Source organism: Orbicella franksi, chromosome 5 (assembly GCF_964199315.1).
Source record: "Orbicella franksi chromosome 5, jaOrbFran1.1, whole genome shotgun sequence".
NCBI classification, from domain to species: Eukaryota; Metazoa; Cnidaria; class Anthozoa; order Scleractinia; family Merulinidae; genus Orbicella; species Orbicella franksi.
This window is the reverse complement of record NC_138149.1, coordinates 28,356,047-28,369,900: the sequence shown is the minus strand read 5'-3', so window position 1 is coordinate 28,369,900 and position 13,854 is coordinate 28,356,047. Positions and strand designations below refer to the sequence as shown.

Here is a 13,854-nt window from a genome sequence, read left to right as displayed (position 1 = left end):
GAAACCCTCTCGGACACACTCGGAGAGTTTCCGATTCTCGTCACCCAATCAAAAACAAGCTCGGGATGTCACGACCACTTACGAGCACTCCAAACACACTCACGCTCGCATAACTTGGCAATGTTAGCAACAAAACCATCGAAATCAGTCAACTTGTCCTTGTCCCCAAGCCTCTGACGCATACGCTCTTTGGGCTATCGTCACGCAATCTGTCCTCCCCTAGGCGTGTTCGTGGGAAGAACGCGTGACAGACCCAAAGACCGTCTGGGCAAAAGACTTATTGACTTTACTAAATGTTATCAGGAGTCCATTGCCCTAGTATGTTTTGCAGAGTGGCAGTAAAAATGCAAACTTATTCCCGTAGGAGAAGGCCATGGGAACGAGGTTGAGTACAAATGAACTTACCAACACCATCAGCGGTGACAGATACTTCCAGCAAATCAGCCACCATTTTGAAATTGGATGACCTATCATGGCTTCAACATCTCGTGAAAACCTATCAGCTCCTAGAAAAAGTAACCGCAGCTATAAATACGTCACAACAGGCATAAAACTAAAAAAATATTGATCTGCAACGCTATTCTTAAATATCAGTTTTTCTGAACTATTACCCTTCATGTAATGCTTTCTTTTGAAGTACGTGTCAATGGGTATTTTCTTGACTAAAATTCATCCTCCAAGCAAAATGATGCCATTTGTCCCCACTTTATGCTTCCAAAAGCCAAAAGCTCCAACTAAGCTGTGTGCTTTACACTTTTCAAACACTGGCCAGGATAAAACGTTTTTCCAACAAGGACGCGCCACTCACCATAAATCCATGCGACAACAATTAACTCCAAAAACACAATGAACAAGAGCGACAAACCGGCTGAAAACGAGTCGAACAGGTTAAACACGTATATGCCACCCTGTAAAACAAGACAAGACACTGTCAGTTGAAATGACCAAGCTTGAATTACGACTTTTTAACGCCGTAACCTTCAGAGTTTGTCTGTCATACAGCCGTTTCTTAGCAAGGAGTGACGAAACGATCGATCGCTCTATTCGCATCCGTGTTTCCATCGGTCGAAGATAGAGAAAAAAGGAAAACGTAGCGCGTCAACGCACTGCACAAGGGGACAAGGGACATAGGTTGGGAGTTGAAAATCAGAGTGCGGGAACAAGGGGTTTTCTTATCCAGTCCTTCTCTGCTCTTGTCCGCCCCAGTGTCCCTGCTCTTCGCTTCGCGATCGTCCGGTTTTCTTATTAGAAAGATTAAGCATGACTTTCAGACGGCAAACACCCTGCGAGCAGAGTCTCCTTCGATCTTCCTCGCAGGGTAGACGGCAAACGGCAAACGTCAAACCGTCGTCAAACGTCAAACGTTAAAAGGCAAACATGAACCTTTTGCCTTCTTTTTTCAGCTGTCTGTACAGTAGAATGAAAATGTTTGTAATTGCGATGAATAGTAGAAGATATTCATCCATTTAGGTGTGATTTATTTAAGAAAAAGAACAGAGATAAGTTTTGCGTTTGTTGTTTCCTGTAAACGTCAAACTTAAGCTTTCTAATCTCTCCTAAAGGTAGAGGCTGAATTAATTACAATCTCTTCTTTTACCAATCTATAAACTTACGTTCGTTACACAGGAAAGTCCCATTAGAAACAGCAGAACACATAACACCAGCACAACCAGCTTCCTGAATCGACTCAGTTTTTGAGGATAGTGTTCTATTAGACAAGCGGCTACTATCTCCACTTGACCAAACTGAAAATCAAATTAAGCAAACATAAAAAAAAGACAAGTACAAAAGACAAAAGATAAGTAAGATACAACAAGTTGACTGCTTGAGAGAATAGGTCCATTCATTTTAAGATAATTCAGTTAGATAAATAAATAAATTTATAATAATTGCAATATTTCGAGCGGAAGCCACATCAGACTTAGCTAGTTTTCAGCTAGTTTTCTCTATCCTTGTCGAATTGGAATAGACCAATTTCGATATATTAAAATTCAGCCTAACACAATAGACCTCAGCACGAGGCTCTGGGGAATAAACCCCATAAACTCTGTAGTTATTCCCCAGAGCCTTGTACTAGGGTCTATTGTTTTAGGCTGAATTTTAATATATCGAAATTGGTCTGTTTGGAGCGTTGGTTTCTGTGGAGGGAGGAAAACCGGAGAATCCGGAAAAAAATTGAACCCTCGGAGCAACGCGAGAACCAACAACAAATTCAACCCACGTATGGCACCGGGCCGGAATCACACCACTGCGCCATCCCTGCTCCCAAACAGCTGGTGGGTCTCGCTAATTAGATCGCCCACTTTACAGTTCCGTGCTTCTAGTGGTCAGGCCTTTGTGCTCAAGCAAGGCTAGAGTTGACTTTGTTATGATACAAACCTTGTTTTTTTTAATGTAAATTATTGTGTTATGGTGCTAGTTAGTTTCTGATCTGTCATCCGAGGGTCAAACAAGGCCTCGCTTCCATATCATGCAGAGGCCAGGTTACATTTCACAGAACCGTCTAATGGTCTGTTCTGTTGCAGCCTTGGTCTTAAAGGTCATATTATTTGGATGATTGCTAAATGCCGATTTTGAAGTGATTTTGTTGCGTCAGACAACAGTCTAATACAGTCGACCCTCTTTTAAGTGGCCACCCCCGATTAAGCGGCTAGTTATCAAAGTTCCGAGATTACTGTCAGTAAAATACGGAGAAGAAAACCCCTATCAACCGGCCACCTCTATCAAGCGGCCGTGGCCATCCTTAGGTCGTCTCGTTGAGGGTTCTCCAATTCTCTTTACCTCTGTTAAACGGCCACCCAAAATTTAATACACGTAGTTTAACTTTGTTTTGGAAAGACTATAACAGATAACAGTTCGAAATAGAAAGTGACGAATGACTACAACATTCAAACACACTTTTATCACGATTGTCTTGAGGTGATTCCATGTTCACAAAATAATTAACTCCATGCCATGGTAAAAAATATTCAAAGTACACCAACTCCTATTAAACTGCCATCTCCCATTTCCCCAAGGGTGGCCGCTTAATAGGGGTTCGACTGTGTTCAATGAAATCCCAGCTTTCAGAAGTCAGAAAAACAGAAATAAATTAGCTACAGGGAGAAACAAACGGTCAAAATTTGACAAGATTCAAACGGATTGTAAACTACGACAACGAAGTGCGTATTATATAACTTACAGTGAGAAACAATTATTACCTGACTGTCAAGTCCCAACATGATCAACTTGAAGAAAAACATCACGGTCCAGACCTGGGGCACAGGCAGCTCCGCTAAGGCTGCTGGATAGGCTATAAACGCCAATCCGGGACCTTCGTAAAATTCAAAGATAAGATAAGATAAGATAAGAACTTTATTAACGTGTCGAAGTCGCTAGCATACAATGTATACTAATTGGGGACACGTAACTACGATTACTTATCTAATAATTAATAAAATATGAAATACATATACGTATGTAAGTGTTTTAAAATACATACATAAAACAAACAATGAGGCATGCAGTAAGATCAAGTGTTAGTTGTTACATAAAGAACAGTCTTTACAAGAACTGTCCAGCAGGCTAATGAAATCAACCAATTTGATGCGCTTTTTAAAAGTGTGCAATGATTCAGAAGATCGAATAGATTTGTCGAGTTTGGAACAAATGACAGGGCCTAAATAAGTCAGGCTATGTTTGCCATGAGCAACAGTCCGAAATCTGGGTATGGTGAAGTCAGAATTTCTAAGGTGATACTAAGAATTGTTAACAGCAGATAATTCCGCAATGTAAGGAGGCGCCAGACCATTTTTGACTTTATACATTATGATTGCAATTGCTTGCAATCGTCGCGTATGAAGTGTAGGCATATATATAAGGCAATCTGATTAACGCAATAATATGTCAATCATCATTTGTAATACTGAGGACGAACGGGAGAACTTGTGCTAGCCAATCGGTTTTGGCTAATTTTGTGGTAAGTTGGTTAGGGAAAAAAACAAAATGCCGGTTTGCTCTAAATGGTTGTAGGAAATTTATTTAAGTCGATAAGAGAGCTTAGAAGACTTAAAAACAAGTAAAACACAATCAATCACAAATCAATTGAACCTCTATTCAGAAATCTAAAACTACCGACCATCACAGTTCAAGCTTTATTGAATTAAATCTTGATTTACTTTTCTCCATATAGTCCTCATTTTTAATCTACCACTACATAAACTGACAAAAAAAAATTAGGCGAATAAAATGCGAAAATCGTATAAATGAATTTTACTGATTCATTTATACCGGTAACTGAATCTGACAAAACAAATATAAGTAAAGCTACAAACCTTGTGACGCCACATCAGCGATATTTTTGCCTTGCTGGCCAGCGATAAACCCCAGAATTGAGAAAATGGCAAATCCTGCAAATATGCTTGTAGCGCAGTTAGTGACGGATATGATTAAGGAGTCCCTGAAAGAAATGAGAGCAGAAGGAATTTAATGGAGGGGTCGGGTGGCAGCTTTCGTAAGATCTCACATGAATGGCTTGATGCTCTTTGAGAGGACAATAGAACAAACAACAGAAACAATGCCCCAGGCCCCAAAACAATAACAGCTGCTAACAAGCAAAAGAATAACATGTACAAGCTTACGACAGTAGCTACACTTCCGAATCGACGTGGTCTTTAATTTGTGTTTGTAACATCACTTCGTACAAGCTGCCAGGAGAAGCTGCTGAATTCCAAAGCCCGCGGTGTTTCTGGTCAGACATGTTCCTTAGTCCAGTTCTGGCTCTCTCTGTAACGCAACGCTACATTCTCGGGGGAGAGGATCCTCTTTCCCGAGAGCGTAGCTTGGCGTGTCAGAGAGAGGGCTAGTAACTAACATGTTACTATGAACATGAAGTAAGTATGCTCGAGGATGGCTAGGGGACCGCGGGCTCACAAACATTGCTCATTGCACTGTTTTTGGATCGCAAGGAATATTGGGAAAAATGAAAAGGAATTTGAAAATTGCAAAACGAAAACCTTACTTTAGAATGTTGTTCTTCTTGTTATTGTAGCTGGCAAATGTGAGGTTGACGCCCATTCCCATTGCTAACGAGTACAGGACTTGAGCCGCAGCGTCTATCCACACCTTAAACAGCAAAACAGCGTTCAAGTGGGGCATTGAGGGCGGGATAGAGGGGTAAAGTCTGTATACGAGCCAAGTGGCCCATCACGCGGGAGCTTATCCCGCTTTGTGTAACATGAAGCGACTAAGCCTCGAAACCGGTCCGCTCGATCCAAGTCGAACGTACTAACCATGAGGCCACCACGCCTCCACAGCGGGGCACACTGTTGATCATCAACGTTTTACCCCGAGACAAGTCGAGTTACCTCTTATCGGTCACCAGAAAGCAAGACGTTGCATGCTCTTTACATGGAGAAAGAGATGCTAATCAGAAATTGCTCTTTAGTAAAGACTATAAATGTACATGTACCTTGGGATCGCCAAGTCGCTTCCAGGAGGGCACAAGGTAGAATATCAGTCCGTCCTTCGCTCCAGGTAAGGTGATCCCCCGGAAAAATATGATCACCAGGATAAAGTAGGGGGCCGTGGCCGTCACGTACACAACCTGTTGACGATCGCAAAATTAGCTCCCTGCTGTACGTTACTCACAATCCCGTAAACCGACGTCCCTGAGTCTTGGTGCGTTCCACTCCGTCAAGAAGACCTCTCTTGAACTAACATTGATCCACGCAAAACATTTTGCTCAGTACAGATACGTTTGCGCTGAATCTAGGAATAAGTATGGGTTATTGACCAAGTGTGAGGTCAAGATGGCTGGAAATCGGCCAAGTTCTTCTTTTGCGTGTTTATGGACCGAGACGGAGTCGAGGTCTATAAACTCGCAAAAAAAAGAACGAGGCCAATATCAAGCCATCTTGACCGAACAAGCTTGGTCAATAAAGGATTTCTTATATGGCTTTCGGGGAAATTTTTCTTGCGGGATATGGCGGGTAGTCCCGAGCGGGCAAGATAGCTTCATCTTGCCCGCTCACGAAGCTAGTCATATAATAGATAATCATCATCATTTTGTTTGACACGATTAGGCCACGATAGAAAAGAAGTATACACAATAACAGTGAATAGGCGAGGAGACATCCAAGAGGCCACCATGCAGGCCTATTGAGGAGGCCACCTCAGCTGTTAATATAGTTTAAAATTAATTTTTAGCTTACGGAACCCACAACACCAAACCCATTTTCTAAGCATTGGAAATAAGTGGCTGAACCTTAAGCACGCGAGAAGCACGTGATCACCTTTCCAGTGGTACGCACGCCTTTCCATATACAGAAATAGACTAGTATCCAGGCCACGAGTACCGAGATGGTGATCGGTCCGTTGAGAGGGCCTGGTTCATCAATTCCGCTGGTGATCCTTAGAACTTCTTCCCTAACGAAAACAATTAAAATTTTATGAATATTATTTTATTGGACGGTTTTATTTTCGGGCACTTTTTCTGTCCGAAATTAAAATCGTTCGAAATTTTTTGCAAGTAATGTAGTCTTTCGAAAATCGTTCTCAATTACACAAGTAATTATCGACTTACACAAGGAATTCTCGACTGGGCGAGGCTCCCGAGGCGTTCGGATTAGAAGCATTAAAGATGAAACAATCTGGCGTGTTCCAAGGATGGTGACAACCCACCCAAGGAATATCTTTCTTGAAAGCCTGGTAGAAGTAGAACAAAGACCACGCCATGATAACATTGTAATACATTGACACCAGGAACGAAACGGCAATGCTGGCAAACCCGATACCTAGAAAGGAAGAAATTCGAGCCAGCAAAATAAGCCTCTAGGATGCAATTGTCTCTGGCACCGTCGACAGAACGCCGGAAGAATTGGAAAACGGAGGTTTCACTCTGAAAATGCACCAAATGTTTTCTGTCGCAACTACGTCGGATGAATTTAGAAACGCAACAATCACTGGCCTTATTATATGGCAAGCTCCGTGAGCGGGCAAGATGAATCAAATCCTGCGCTGTGATTGGCTACCCGAGCGGGCAAGATGGGGCTATCTTGCCCGCTCGGGACTACCCGCCGTGTCCCGCAAGAAAAATTTCCCCGAAAGCCATATAATAAATCCTTTATTGACCAAGCTTGTTCGGTCAAGATGGCTGGATATTGGCCTCGTTCTTTTTTTGCGAGTTTATCGACCGAGACGGAGAACTTGGCCAATATCCAGCCATCTTGACCTCACACTTGGTCAATAACCCATACATATTGGATTTGTGTTTGTGTAAAACTCGGGCAAGGAAATCCCATGAATGTTGCAACCTCGTCGTTTTCGAAAAGTTTCGTTTCCAAAATGTTTTCTGTCCACACAAAAACGCAACGCCAGCGTTTTCAAATTCCTCCGGTTTGAAGAGCGTTTTCAAAAAGCTCCGTTTTCGTTACGGATTAGTGTGGATCGAAGGCCTAACCGGAGAAATAAAGCTGCGTTTTCAAAATCCTCCGGCGTAGTATGGATTGCTCGACGTGCGGGTTTTGAATTGTCGTGCACAAAAATAGACCAATCAGAGACTCTATAGAGGTCTGACTTAAGAATGGAATGTTAGAGGTGTTACCGTAGAATTCCGAAAGTAACGGCCTCCCGAAAATTTTCTGTAGCATGAAGTGACTGGGAGTATTTCTACTACCCCCTGGATAGGAGGATCGCAAGGTTACCCACACGATTAAATTCGCCGGTACCCATTTATACATCGGTGAAGAGAGGCACTGTGAGAGTAAAGTGCCTTGCTCAAGAACACAACGCAATGTTCCCGGCCAGGGCTCGAACCCGGAACGCTCGATCCGGAATCGAGCGCACTGACCATGAAGCCACCGGCCCCCACCCCTGTAACTCGTAGTGTAAATCCTTATTTGCACTCGCATTCGTAAAATGATGCGAATCTTGGACTCCCTTGTGGAGCAGTGACGAGAGAAGAATTGAGTGAGAGAGTTCAGTAAAGCGCAGGGCGAAATATTGTGTTTCTGTGTTTTTTAACTATCAACAGAAGAAAATCCCGTGTAAAGGCCCGGTAATACGGGCAACATTTTTCTTCAACTTGTCTCGCAACATTGTTACATTGCAAGTTAAAACACATTGCTGCGCGTATTACCACGTTTGTGACCAACTTGTCTCGCAGCAAAATACTGTGTTGCAAGTCTGCAGAATTCTACAGGTATAATTGCTTATGCTGTCTCCGGTTGTCGTTCATCATTTTGAAAGTGGAGGGAAACTAACAGATGTTTGAAGAACTATAAGACTTGTGTATTGGTTAGAATAACTTGCGCCCTCACCTCTGAGCAATGGGCAAAGCTTGTTCCACGCATGCACGGGTTCTGACTGTGTAAACTGTCCCACACATTGCTCTAGGAAGAAGATTGGTACCCCACCAAACGTCAGGAAAAGGAGGTAAGGGATCAGAAACGCGCCTAGAATAAAAGGTAGAGAAATATGAACACTGCGAGAGATTTTCTGGTCGTCTTTGGCAATCACCGAAAGAACATAACGTCAGTGAAGTGGTGTAGGGAGTTTTGAAATCTGTCAGCTAGTTTTTCCTTCATTTTTTATTGAAGTTAATGGTGGCAATACCAACCAAACGCCATCTTTTTTTTCCTCTTGCACGGTCTGTTCTTGTTTCAAACATGTCAACGTGTTAGTATCAGAAGTAAGCCCTTTTTTTCACGCGTTTTTACTGAACTAAGCCAATCCCATTCTTCTAACTACAGAGGGCCAAGGACGTAGAGAATGCTTTGCAAATTGAAAATCAATTTTGACTGACTGACTGACTGACCCACCCACCCACCCACCGACCCACCGACCGACTGGTTGACTGATCGATTAATTAATTGATTGATTGATTGATTGATTGATTGATTGGTTTGTTCATTGATTAATTGGTTGGTTGGTTGGTTGATTGATTGATTGGTGGATGGATGGATTGGAATGGCTGACTGACTGACTGATTGATTGATTGATTGATTGATTAATTGATTGATGGATGGATGGGTGGGTGGGTGGGTGGGAGAGGGGATGGGTGGGTGGATGGATGGATGGATGGATGAATGGATTGATTGATTAATGCCATACCGCCTCCATTTTTAAAGCACATGTATGGAAATCTCCACATGTTTCCATAGCCAACACAAAAGCCAATGCACGCGAACAAAAATTCGATTTTCCCGCTCCAACGATCCCATCCTTGCTCCTCAGGTTCTTCCTGTATTTCAACAAACGGATCAGGCTTCTCATTTAAAGTGAAGCCAATTGGTCCGTTGTCTTCATTAGGAATAGCCATCTCTGTAACATACAAAAGAAATAAAACCTTTATATAGCGCGTAAGGCAGTTTGAGGCTATAAAAAGCTTGTCAAATGTGGCTTTTGTTTCATTCTTTGGCAACTGACATCGAAGTCTACACATACCATATTCCAGAACCTAAACGCTCTCTTCCAACAGCTGAACCCATGCCAGCTGTCGGAGGTTCAATCTCTACTCAAGGCGGGCTCGATATCCGCCGCTCTCTCGAGCCCAGTCTGCACCTTTCCCGAACAGCGGCTGGTGATCGAGCCTAGGCGGGGAAGGGCCTGGACTACAAATACTCGAAAGGTCATACGACTTCTCTCAGTCAGTGAGAGATCCACAGAAACAATTCAATACCAATCTTGAAGGGAATGACTGTGCTGCTTTTGCAGTCTGTTTAGAGATTCTCCGAAAACGACCGAGGACAGGCTATACCCGGGGGGGAACTCCCATATAAACAGGACGAGGGTGCTGGTACCATAGCGGGAGTTCTTGCATTACCTTTTTGGAGTATTGAGCTAAAAAAGTATGACAGGAGATAATCCGGTTGTTTTATAATTGGCACCTCTTAGAGGCGAAAAACCTTTCAAGCCACGCCCATAAAACAGGATCTTGGCACCTCTTAAGGGTTCTTTTCAAAATTTCCAACGAGCAACCCTGTCCTTTTTATATGGGTGTCCTTCTTCGCCCCCTCCCCCCCCCCCCCCACCCCCAGCCCCCACCGAGACTTATCGTTTAGGGTTAGGAACCAATTAGTGTGTTAACTAAATATAAGAATTTCAAGGCCTGGTCCTTTTCATTGTATTACGCCGGAAATTGTTAGAGAAGAAGGAGCTTAAGGAAAATGTGTTTATCTTTTATTATTTTGTTCATCTTTTGAAGTGTACTCCTGAGGTAAGAAAGTAAACTCAAGCAACGCAACCGTCACTGTCACTGTTTTCAAAACAGGAAGCACCGGGTGTTAAGGTTTAACTCTGTGATACTCCCAGAAACACTCAAAACTGCCTTTTTCGCTCAAAAACCTTGCTTTATTCCCAGCTTGACACCCCGGGAGACTTCCATACAAAAAGAACGGAGGTGCTCGTCCGAAATTTTGAAAAAAAAAAAACCCAGGAGGTACCAAGATCCTGCTTTGTGGACGTGGCTTGAATTTTGTTCCACATCAATTAGGTTCCAATTCTAAAACAACACACCAATTGACATTGACTATTTTCTGCTCAATACCTTAAAAGGTGCTTCAAAAGCTCCCGATGTGGACCTTTTGAAGCTGACCACCTTAAGGGATACCATGGGCTCCTGGGGATACCAAGCCCTTGTTCATAACCCCTAAAAGGTGCGGCGAGCACCCCCGCCCTTTTTATACGGAAGTCCCCCTCCGGCTTGACACATGCGTTAAATTTCCAACTGTTTTCAAGTCCGTTTCAAGGTCGATCACTTTTTGTGACCTCTTTTTAGTTACATATCCGTCTTGTTACGCCATCTGTTGTCATCGACCTGTCCTGTTCAAATATTATTTTTCTGTCGTTTCGTCCTGTCTTCTGTTAGCTCTTTCTTACCGTCATGGTTTAGCGTTTTGTGACGTGCGCGGCGTCTGGCCACGGAGTCGACAGACCTCGACGAAGCCGAGGGTAACGTAGACGCTCTCAGAGCTTCTTACGGCTTCCTCGTGGAAAAGGAGCATGTGACGAGCCCTAAGAACGTCTACATTGGAGGCTTAAGATAACGGGATGACCCGTTTTGTCCTCGCACTCTTCGCGCCCGGCACCGTTCCCTTGCAAGTGACAACTGACAAGTGCAAGTGGTCTTTTTTTACAAGTTAGGGGTCGTTGAATGACCAGAAAACCTATATCGATATTGTCGTTGCTACTTATGTTGTAGACTTTTCAGGCACGAGAAAAGGCCAAGTTGTGCAAGTGCCTGAAACGTCTGAAGCGTTCATCTGAAGACCTCTGGAGTGATCACTAAGAGCTACTAAGTTGTCTAATTATTTCATAATAATACTCTAGATTGAATGATGTCACAAAGACCTCCAATTTTATTCAGTTTTTCTCCTGGAAGCGACTTCCTTGGATGAGTTTGCAAAGACGCCAAGGTGGTCCAAAACGTTAAGCAATATTTCGTTACTCTCAAACCTGTGAAACAGTGACAGTGATTCCATATCCGCCCCGGATCAGTACCACCAGAAACACTGTGATATCAAATACGATTGAACGGCTCGTCCCAAAACAAATGCATATGGACCCTCAGACTACTAGCCTACGTATAGCCGTACCCACCCTTCCTCCCTCCCGTTTTTCCTCGGGGGGTGGGTACGGCTACACGTAGGCTATCAGACTACCACCGTAACATAGGAGTGTTTAAGACGCCCTGGTGCAAGAAAACAAAAACAACTTGGCTTTGGAAATAAAACGTAAGGTCGGGATTTAATAAATTGAAAGAAGCAAGTATATTTTAAAAACATATCTGAACCTTACCGCGGTTGGTGGCTACACTGAAAGTCGACAGGGATGACAGACATCCATGCAGTCAGGCCTGCTAAATGGGAGTGTTTATAGGAAATAATTGGCCCAGGAAATACTCAGTTTTGTGTACAGTACACGAAAGATTTTAGATCTGTCAGTCACAAATCAGTGGATTAGTCTGCGTTTCTTGGTTAAGTACGTTTTCTTCGTTCAAGAACCCTAGTAAAGCACTGGCTAGGCAAATGGCCCCTTCAAGAGTTAGCGATGTTTGCACAAATTAGTAAGCAGAACATTTTGGAACTTTGCTCCGGTACTAGACATCCTGAGGTTGACATGAGTGCGTGAATTTTGCTTGCAGTAAGAATAATGGACGGCCGGTGTCCCCTGCTTGCAATCTGATAACTTGAGCTCAGTCTTTAGGTAACATAAATAAATCTTCGACACCGCTATTGATAGCGAGCTCTAAGCTTGGTTTCCTTTGACCTGCTTCGACAGTCTGTTGTTAGCTACACCTCACTGACGTTTCAAAGATCTGCTAAAAATAAATCGAAATGAAAAAACTACTTACCAACCTGTGCCTTGCTCTTCTGGTAAGCTTCTTGCAAAACAGCTTTCAACTAAACCAAGGCACCCTTTACCGACAACCGATCGTACGCAAAGTAAATAACGGTACTTATTGTGTCAAGGTAAATAACACAATTTATCTGTCAGTCTACAAATCGAGGTCGGTCACTACGGTACGACTCGCGACGCGGACGTCACGCAATAATTTTGCCCCGATGATGATTCAACCCACGGGGGGAAGGGAACTCCCTTTTGGGTTGTATGGGTTGTATAAGTATGTGCGGCCCTAAAAGGTATGGCTTTTGTGGTTTGGTCATGCCCTGAAATAGGGTATCGATTATTGCCATTTTGGTCTGGATCTGGTTTTTGCACTCGTCTTGAATTGTGCATGTTTGTTAGAAGAAGCTAATTTTTCATCATTACTAACGCGATAAGCCCTTCACAATGCCTTCAGTCTGAACTAGAGGACTTTAATTCTAAGGCAGGTCTGAAAACAGGGTATTGATTTAAGGGTCAGGTCTTAGATAGGATATCGAATTTTTGGTCAGGTCAAAAAAAAAAACTGTAGGGAAAATAGCAGATTTTGGTCCTCAATAGGGCACGGGTTTTGGGAAGCGGGCCGCACACCCTCACCTAATTTTTCTGGGAGTAACCACCCCTCTTCCCGGGATCCAACAAACACTGTCAATAGCCAACAATACACTCGACCTTACTCTTTCCTCCACTGTAGGTTGTGGCTATCGCAGGATGTCTGGTAGAAGCGTTCCCATCTCCGATTCCACTGGGCCTGATTATCAAGCTGCTGACCCGGGAGGGGCGGAAGCACTCCCTATAATGGCCTGTACGGGGGCGTGGGGGGGGGGGGGGAGGCTCCGTCCGAAAGGGGTACCCTTTTCAGGGTTCAGGTACATAATAAGGTAGGGATTTCATAAGTTGAGGAAAATGAAAGAGGGGAATTTCGAAATCTGTAATTTAGTTAGTTAAAAGAGCCTTTAATTAAGATATTTCGAACAGACGCACCTCATGGCTGTATCATTTAATTTATAAAGCACTACATGAAAATGACGAGGTGATTTCCTGTTTTCGGCCAGTTATGAAAGCATGTGAAAGGGCTACATTTTGTCAACCATAGGTATATGAAAGGGGTGCCTTTTCTGTCAAAATGGTATACTAAAGGAGAAGGTATAAGGAATACTGCAAAAGACTCCTGACCAACTTTATTAAAGTCGACAGAAAAGAGCGAGCAATGAAACTATTTTTGGGATAAATGACCCATTATTCGTGGTAATAGAATGAGGGACAAAGTAAAAGCTTGATTTTTAAAACATGGATTTTATGAGCTTGAGGTATGCTAGTCAACATAATAAGGAGACCTTGTTTATTCAGGAGTTGCAGCCAGCATTGAATGCCAATATCAGCAGTGAAAAGCTATTACTTTATTGAGAAAGCTTTTCCATTGTGTCACTTTACAGACAGTTTCTGTTTGAAATTTCTTAAATTTCTACTGATGTTTTCTGTCTAGGTTCC

At 43.1% G+C, this 13,854-nt stretch overlaps 1 pseudogene across 1 annotated transcript in view; it reads right to left on the bottom strand.

Annotated features, from left to right (window-relative positions):
* LOC145487913 (sodium- and chloride-dependent GABA transporter 1-like) overlaps nucleotides 1-9,981 on the bottom strand; it is a 10,769-nt pseudogene extending 788 nt beyond the window's left edge. Inside the window, exons 1-11 of the transcript XR_014049464.1 lie at nucleotides 9,091-9,981; nucleotides 8,298-8,432; nucleotides 6,563-6,773; nucleotides 6,273-6,405; nucleotides 5,450-5,584; nucleotides 5,000-5,103; nucleotides 4,314-4,438; nucleotides 3,201-3,313; nucleotides 1,614-1,745; nucleotides 809-908; nucleotides 406-506 (exon numbers count right to left, since the gene is read on the bottom strand). The product of XR_014049464.1 is annotated as a sodium- and chloride-dependent GABA transporter 1-like (transcript). The remainder of the gene's footprint in view (nucleotides 1-405; nucleotides 507-808; nucleotides 909-1,613; nucleotides 1,746-3,200; nucleotides 3,314-4,313; nucleotides 4,439-4,999; nucleotides 5,104-5,449; nucleotides 5,585-6,272; nucleotides 6,406-6,562; nucleotides 6,774-8,297; nucleotides 8,433-9,090) is intronic.
* Nucleotides 9,982-13,854: the final 3,873 nt, after the last annotated feature.